Below are 7172 nucleotides of genomic sequence, written 5' to 3'. Positions count from 1 at the left end.
TAGAGCACTGAAGGGTAAAGTAATATATCTTCTATTTCTTTTAGAGGAATATATATCTACTTTAGGTATCAATTCAACTTTGGAGAATAATTTAGTCATACTTGTAAATGGCATTCCAACAAAAAAGGTCATCAGATTTGACGGCATTGGATTGAATTATGGAAAACTAAGCCTGACTTTCTGGTGTTAAAAATGTTAACCTTTTTTTCCAGCAGGTATATGATGGCAGGAATCTGCTACAAATTTCTATGAAGGTAGGAGGAGATAGGAACACAGAATTGTCTACATATTAAGCCGTTCTTTCAGAATATCCCAGCAAAGCTTACTTTGAATATTTCATCCTCTATATAAGCCTAAAACTTTTTCCAGATAGAGGCATGGACAACAGCTCTTGTAGAGGATTGAATGGATTGCAGGTCAGGCGATCTCAAGGTTGGCTGATGAATGAGATAAACACCTCTCATCACTATGCTGGATCAATCCTTACTTAAGTGCTAGATTTATGACTGCTTCTCCCATCCATTTTCAGATTCTGTCATTGCTTCTGCTTTGGCTCAGGGCCACATTAAGTTGTTCTACTATAAGTCAATGTTTAGAGCCCCAGGTCCTGGAGTAGAAAGTGATTTCACAACCTCTGCTCTCAATTAAAAGAAAATACAATTTTTGCGCATCAGTGTTTGCCTGTGTATAGCACGTACTGCCTTGGCATGTCCACTCCCTGTTCTCAGTGCTTTCAAAAAATGGGGCATTGCAACATATAACCCTGACTGGAATATTTTCTGGAGATGACATCACCTGATTCTTAATTTCTAATTCTTCTGATCCCAACTTTTGGGAACTGAAATAAAGAGACAGGGTGAGCAGTTCTGTTACAGGCATCCAATTATGCTTCACAGCTGAAACCACCACATCTCAGAGCCCCTGATTTTTTGGAAGCAATGCAGTGTTTTCCTTCTACAGAAAACCCAACATTTCAGGGGTTGATGAGATTCTAATCCAGCAGGCGGCTCCTATGTTGAAATGCCACCCAGGTATGGGTGTGGCCAAGCTGTGACAGAGAGGTCAGCACTTTCCAACATCTCCAGGTCTGCCAATCTCAGAACTAGAGAAACCCACAGGGGACAATTATTCATCTTCTACATAAACTTCTTTTGGGAGCAGTTTTTTTCCAGAAGAAAGTTGCTAAGTTGTCATTTCTGTATGACAGCTTCATTTTCTGTCCATCAGCAGCACAGTGCAGGCAGACTGCTGTGTCAGGCAGCTACCATGAACACGTGTCTTGGAGATCCACCAAACCTTTTTCCCATAGAGATATTGTTCAGTTCTGCTGGAGGTACTGAACAGCACAGTAGCTCTTGCCAAAACACTTCCTCACTTCCTTGTACATTTATTTAGTGTGTACAAAGTAACTATTCCTCCAGCACTTATCCACTCTACTTACCTGCCTTTTCTTTTTTTTTTTTTTTCTTTTAGAAATATATTGCCAGTAGGGAATTAAAAAGGCAAAAAGTGTTGTTTAGCCTATCTGTAGAGAGAACAACATGAAATAACACGAATATGCAAAACTAAACCAGCCCAACACTGACAGCTGGACTAATCATCATAAAGGTATTCAGCATGAATGTCTTTCAGTAAGTACATGGGTCCACAAAACATCTATGCACACTTTTTTAACCTTGTGTGCCACAGAAGTTGTGTCCCTGCAGACTTTCTGTGTCCTGGTAAGAAAACCTCAGGTATAGCAGTGCAAATCTTTATTTGTGTATGCACATCCACTGATCTTCCTCTGGTTAGACAGGCAACCATGACTGCAAACTCCTGGACAGGACCAGAACCTTGTAACTCCAAAGCAGTCATTTAACTGGTAGGAGCAGCCTTCTCTGTCTGTCTTACTCAAATTCTTGCACAAAACCCTTACTGAGGAAAAAATGAACCACAATCACAAGTTCTGAATTCAATAGAATTTCTAAATCCAGAGCAAAGGAATTCTGCTCTCATGCTAAGAGCCTGGTAGTCTTCACTGAGCAAAAATCTTATCCCTGAAAGGGCTGTGAATAGTATTACAGCTGAAAATTTTCCAGTGATATTAATTTTCCCTCTGAAAACAAATTCACTATTGTAAAAATATCTTGAAAGACAATGATGCAATATATCAAGGCAATAATGCAAAAAAGTATACTTAGCTCTCATCAACAAGAATCAATTTGATAATGTCAAATAAAAAATTTGACTGAAATTTACATTTACTGGATATTTTAAACAGTTATTTTAATTTATTTAAGATTTATCTGGGATTTCAATCTGTGTACCAGTCTGAGCTGAAGTAAAATTTCAAAAGATTTGTCGCTTGCATGGAATTTGAAGACTAAATTCTCAATACTAAGAATTACTGATGGAAATAAAGTTTATTTTACTCTGATGTGTAGCTGCGCAGCACTGGGGCCTGCTAGAAGCTAACAGAAATGAAGCGCTTAAGTACCACCATAGAGGAGGGGACTCACTTCCTTCTTCTGTGATTTAATCTGCCATTGACTTGAAGAGTATCTTTAAAGGACTGAATATATAATGATCACGTAATACACTTAATAAGCAGTCACTTGCTGAGTGCTGTCTATACAGTTACTTTAGCTGGAATGCTGGTGCTGAATATTTGAATTCCCTCTTTTGCCTTTCACCTCCTTCTTCTCTGCCAAGCTGTGATTTCCATACTGGGTTATATCAACAGTGGTGGGAATAATGCTTCTAACTGCATCTCCGCTTCTATTAAAAACAAACATTTCCACATAAATCTGCTAATGTAAGGCATGGTATTACTTACCTTTTTTTTTCCCTGTTAATGATGAAAACAAATGAGTAAGATTTATCTCTTTGACAAGTCATGTGGGTGTGAATCTTTAATTAGCATATAACAGGTTTAGACTTCAAGTCCCTATAGGCGTGGGAATCACTTAAAGAAGAAAATCCCACTTGGTAAATCTTTGGCTTGGGAAGCCAAGAATGTTATTTTAAGAGATACCTGTAAAGATGAAGATTGCAATCTTAGTGCATGTCAAGGTAAAAAAGCAAGCTATTTCATCTCCCAGAAACTCAGTGACCATACTTTGATGACAAGCCAGATGGCAGCTGTTCCCCAAGCCCGGTGCCAAGAAAGATGATTGGAGCTGCAATTTACCTTCCGTGGTGAAGCTCAATGCTGGAGCATACCACAGCTGCGGATTTGGCTGCTGCCAGTAGGTGTGTGCACAGTTGGTTTCCTCCCAATTTGGATTCATCAGGTAAGAGGCTGTATCAGTACCCAGCAATTATGAAATTGGCATGCGTTGGATTGTTTACTCACAGTAATATTCCTACTGGACTTTATTAAAACACCATCTGTTGTCAGTACAGACAAAGAATCAAACCAGAAATATCCACGGAGAGAGAGTGTGCATGTGCACGTGTGTGTGTGTGTGTGTGTGTATGTTCAGCTGTGTTGCAGGATCAGGTCACATTTCATATTCTCTTTTTTTCTTTCATCTTCCTTTACAGGTAGCTTTTCATAAAATGCCTATATTCCTAATAAATTTTTTCCCTCTCCTAATTCCGCCCAGAAAAAGAAAATTAGAGTGATAAAAAATAAAAACTGGTCAAAAAGAAGTTATACCTCTGTGAGTCATGCTGGAATGGAAATAAATGAGTCTTTGCATATGGGTGGGAGCAACATTAGCTTTACTACAAATTAAGGCTGAAATGGTTGAAGAAAAAATCATCTGGCTAAATGATATTCAGTTAGAACAAACTTCTGAGTTAATGTGTAGTATATAGGGTGAGTAATAAAGGATATCTGCCAATAATAATATCTTTAGGGCTTGAGAAAAAAAGGGACTAGCTTTTACAATCAGCTGTTTGCTCTTGATTACTTTTTTTTTCTTTAATCTTTCAGATGGGGATCAGATATTCTTAATACACAGCTGGTCTCCACAAATGGCCGAGAATAATTTTTCATATACCTACATATAATTCCAGGTGAAATTAATTAGTTGGGATTCTTCATCGGAGAATGAGTAAATATGATGCAAGTAATTAAAAATGCAAATACAGGGAAGAGAGTAGTAAAACTTAGATATGTCATTTCAGTCCTACAAAAAGGCATCTGTCAATTTAGATCTTTAGTGCATGCACTCACACATACACATACACAAAAAAAACCCCTTTAAAAATAAAAATGTAAACAAGTCCCTGTTCACATCGTAAGATTAAAGCTGTAATAAAGGGAGAGAACACAAGCCAAGAACATCCCCTGGGAGAAGGAGGAAAGTGCGTTAAAATGCTTGGGTTGTTTATGAACTAAGTGTTTGGAGATCTCTCAGTGCTGAATGAAGGAGTTGGGGTATTTTAGAGGACCCACAGGGAGGTTATTTACTACTGTGGGGAGTCACTAAAGCCTGTTTTGCTCACTATACCCAGCCATCAGAAAGAAAATATTAGTCCTAATATAAGTGTGTGCAATCTACCACCTGTGGTGGGATTGTGCATAGTCAAGAGGGAGGGGATTTGCCCCAAATATGAGCCTATCCTTGTTGCATTATTTAATTTTATCCACATGTGGGCCAAAGCTCTTCCCTAAGTTATAACCACAAAGCCATTGCAGAAGTTTGACTCTGAGCAGTGTAGGGCATAATTTCCATGCCTATGGTATAATAAAAAAAAAAATCATCTCCCTTTTATTTTCATCATCTTCATCATCATCATCATCATCATCATCACTCCGCCAAATTACTTAAACCCTGAGTGCTTAAGTCTTGTAGCCTACTCTGTGAAGACTAAAATGGACCCACTGTATGAAAGCAGCAACCTCTCCTTGGGAGCAATAATGTTCCCAAAACCTAGGCTTTTGTTTTTTGAAGCTCACAGAGGATTAATCTCCTCAAGTATATACCAATGTTCCTCAAATCGAGAAGTTACAGTACTTTGCTTTTGTGCTTCAGTTTATGTATCTATTTATTCTCTTGATGAGAGGAACGTAACATTTTGCCTTGACTTATATCCTATGTAGAATTTTCATTTTTTTTTTTTTTTTTTTGATCATGTTAGTAGTAATAATCTCAGTAGTTAGACACTGGAAGAGGTTGCCCAGAGAAGCTGTGGATGTTGAAGGCCAGGTTGGATGGGTCTTTGTGCAGCCTGATTTGGTGGAAGATGTCCCTGCCTGTGGCAGGGGAAATGGAGCTAGATGTTCATAGAATCATAGATGAGAATCACAGGCCGAGTTGGAAGGGACCCAGAAGGATCATTGAAGGCCAGGACAGGATGCTCCCCAAGAATCACATCATGGGCCTGAGAAAGTTACCCAAATATTTAAGGTCCCTTCCAACCCAAACTTTGTAAGACTCTATGATCTTTTCCATTCCATCCATCAGCACATCACAGGAGCAGGTTCATCTTTTCAATCAAATATATTTCTGTTAGTGTAACCAAGATGTGAGTTTATCTCTCTTTCTTATTAATGGAAATTTTGGACAAAGTAGGATGTTGCTTAGCACACTCAAAAACCGTTCTGCCATATGGCCTGAAGCTACGAAATTAGCCTGCTTCAAGGGCCAGGCCAGCTCCCCAGGCAGCAGAAGAGATAACTGGATAATGGAGGGTAACTTTCTGGTAATAGACAGCTCTACCAGAGGGAGTGTGTTACTGCATCTGTTGGTCACCAACAGATCATGCACTCGTGGAATTTGCACTCCTGAGGAATATGGACGAGGTAAAGAGTAAAGTTAGGTCCCTGAACTTTAGAAAAGAAGACATCCACCTCTTCTGGAAGATAGTCAGCAGAATCCCCTGCAAGGCTGCCCTTAGGGACAAGGGAGGAAACAGAGCTGACAGATATTTAAGGAAGTCTTTCACAGAGTGCAAAAGCTGGCAATCCCCAGGGGCAAGAAATTGGGCAAAGAGGGAAAGAGACCAGCATGGCTGGGTATGGACCTGCTGGTTAAATTACAGGGAAAGAAGTAAATGCAAACACAGTTTAAACAAGGACAAGTGACCTGGGAAGAGTATAGAGATGAAATACAGTTGTGCAGGAATGGGGTGAGGATGGCCAAGGCAAAGCTGGAATTGAAGTTGGCAAGGAGTGCAAAGAATAATAGGAAGAGCTTTTACAGGTATGTTAACCAGAAAAGGAAGGTCAAAGAATGTATACTCCACCTGATAAACAGTGCTGAAAATCTGATCAGATCAGGAGAAGGCTGAGGTACTGAACAACTTTCTTCCTCAGTCTTCCCTGACAACCTCTCTAGTCACACCTCTCAAGTGGATGGACAGGATGGGGACGGGAGGAGCAAAGTCCCTCCCACTGCAAGTGAAGATTAGGTTCACGACCACCTAACATCCTAACGTACATAAGTCTATGAGAGCTGATGAGATGCGTCCCAGAGACTTCTGGGAACTGGCTGGCATAGTTCCCAAGCCACTCTCCATGATGTTTGAAAAGTCATGGCAATCACAGAATCACATAATCACAGAATCACTAGTTTGGAAGAGACCTTCAAGATCATTGAGTCCAACCCCTGCCCTAACACCTCAACTAAACCACGGCACCGAGTGCCACATCCATTTTTTAAACACATCCGGGCATGTTGACTCCACCACCTCCCCATGCAGACAATTCCACTACTTTCAGGTGAAGTCCCAGGTGACTGGAAAAGGGAAAACATCGTTCCCTTTTTTGAAAAGGGTAGAAAGGAAGTCACTGGGAGCTACTGACCTGTCAGCCTCACCTCTGTGCCTGGGAATATCATGGAACAAATCCTCCTAAGAAGCTATGTTAAGGCACATGGAGGACAGGGAAGTGATTCAGGACAGGCCAGCATGGCTTCACCAAGGCCAAGTCTGGTCTGATCAACTTTTTGGCCTTCTGTCATGGGGTGACTACATCAGAGGACAAGGGAAGGGCTAGAGATGTAATTTATGTGGACTTCTCTAAAGCCTGTGACATGGTTCTCCACGATATCCTTCTCTTTAAACTGGAGAGAGATGGATTTGATGAGTGGACTGTAAAATGGTAAAGAAAGTTGTTGGATGGTCATGTCCAGAGGGTAGAGGTCAATGGCTTAGAGTCTCAAAGTACTTCAGTGACAAGTGGTGTTCATCAGGGGTCCATACTGGGACCAGTGTTATTTCATATATTCATTAATGAT

The 7172-nt window shown here is 40.3% G+C and overlaps 1 long non-coding RNA gene across 1 annotated transcript; it reads left to right on the top strand.

Moving 5' to 3' along the window:
• The first annotated feature begins 215 nt into the window (after window positions 1-215).
• On the top strand, window positions 216-3633 carry LOC147655710 (uncharacterized). The gene is made up of 3 exons (XR_015290335.1): window positions 216-254; window positions 1474-1608; window positions 3084-3633. It is a non-coding gene; the product is annotated as an uncharacterized LOC147655710 (long non-coding RNA).
• Window positions 3634-7172: the final 3539 nt, after the last annotated feature.

This window comes from Cyanistes caeruleus, chromosome 1, assembly GCF_971803275.1.
Source record: "Cyanistes caeruleus chromosome 1, bCyaCae1.hap1.1, whole genome shotgun sequence".
Taxonomy (NCBI): domain Eukaryota; kingdom Metazoa; phylum Chordata; class Aves; order Passeriformes; family Paridae; genus Cyanistes; species Cyanistes caeruleus.
The sequence above is the reverse complement of the archived record's forward strand: the minus strand, read 5'-3'. Positions and strand labels throughout refer to the sequence as shown.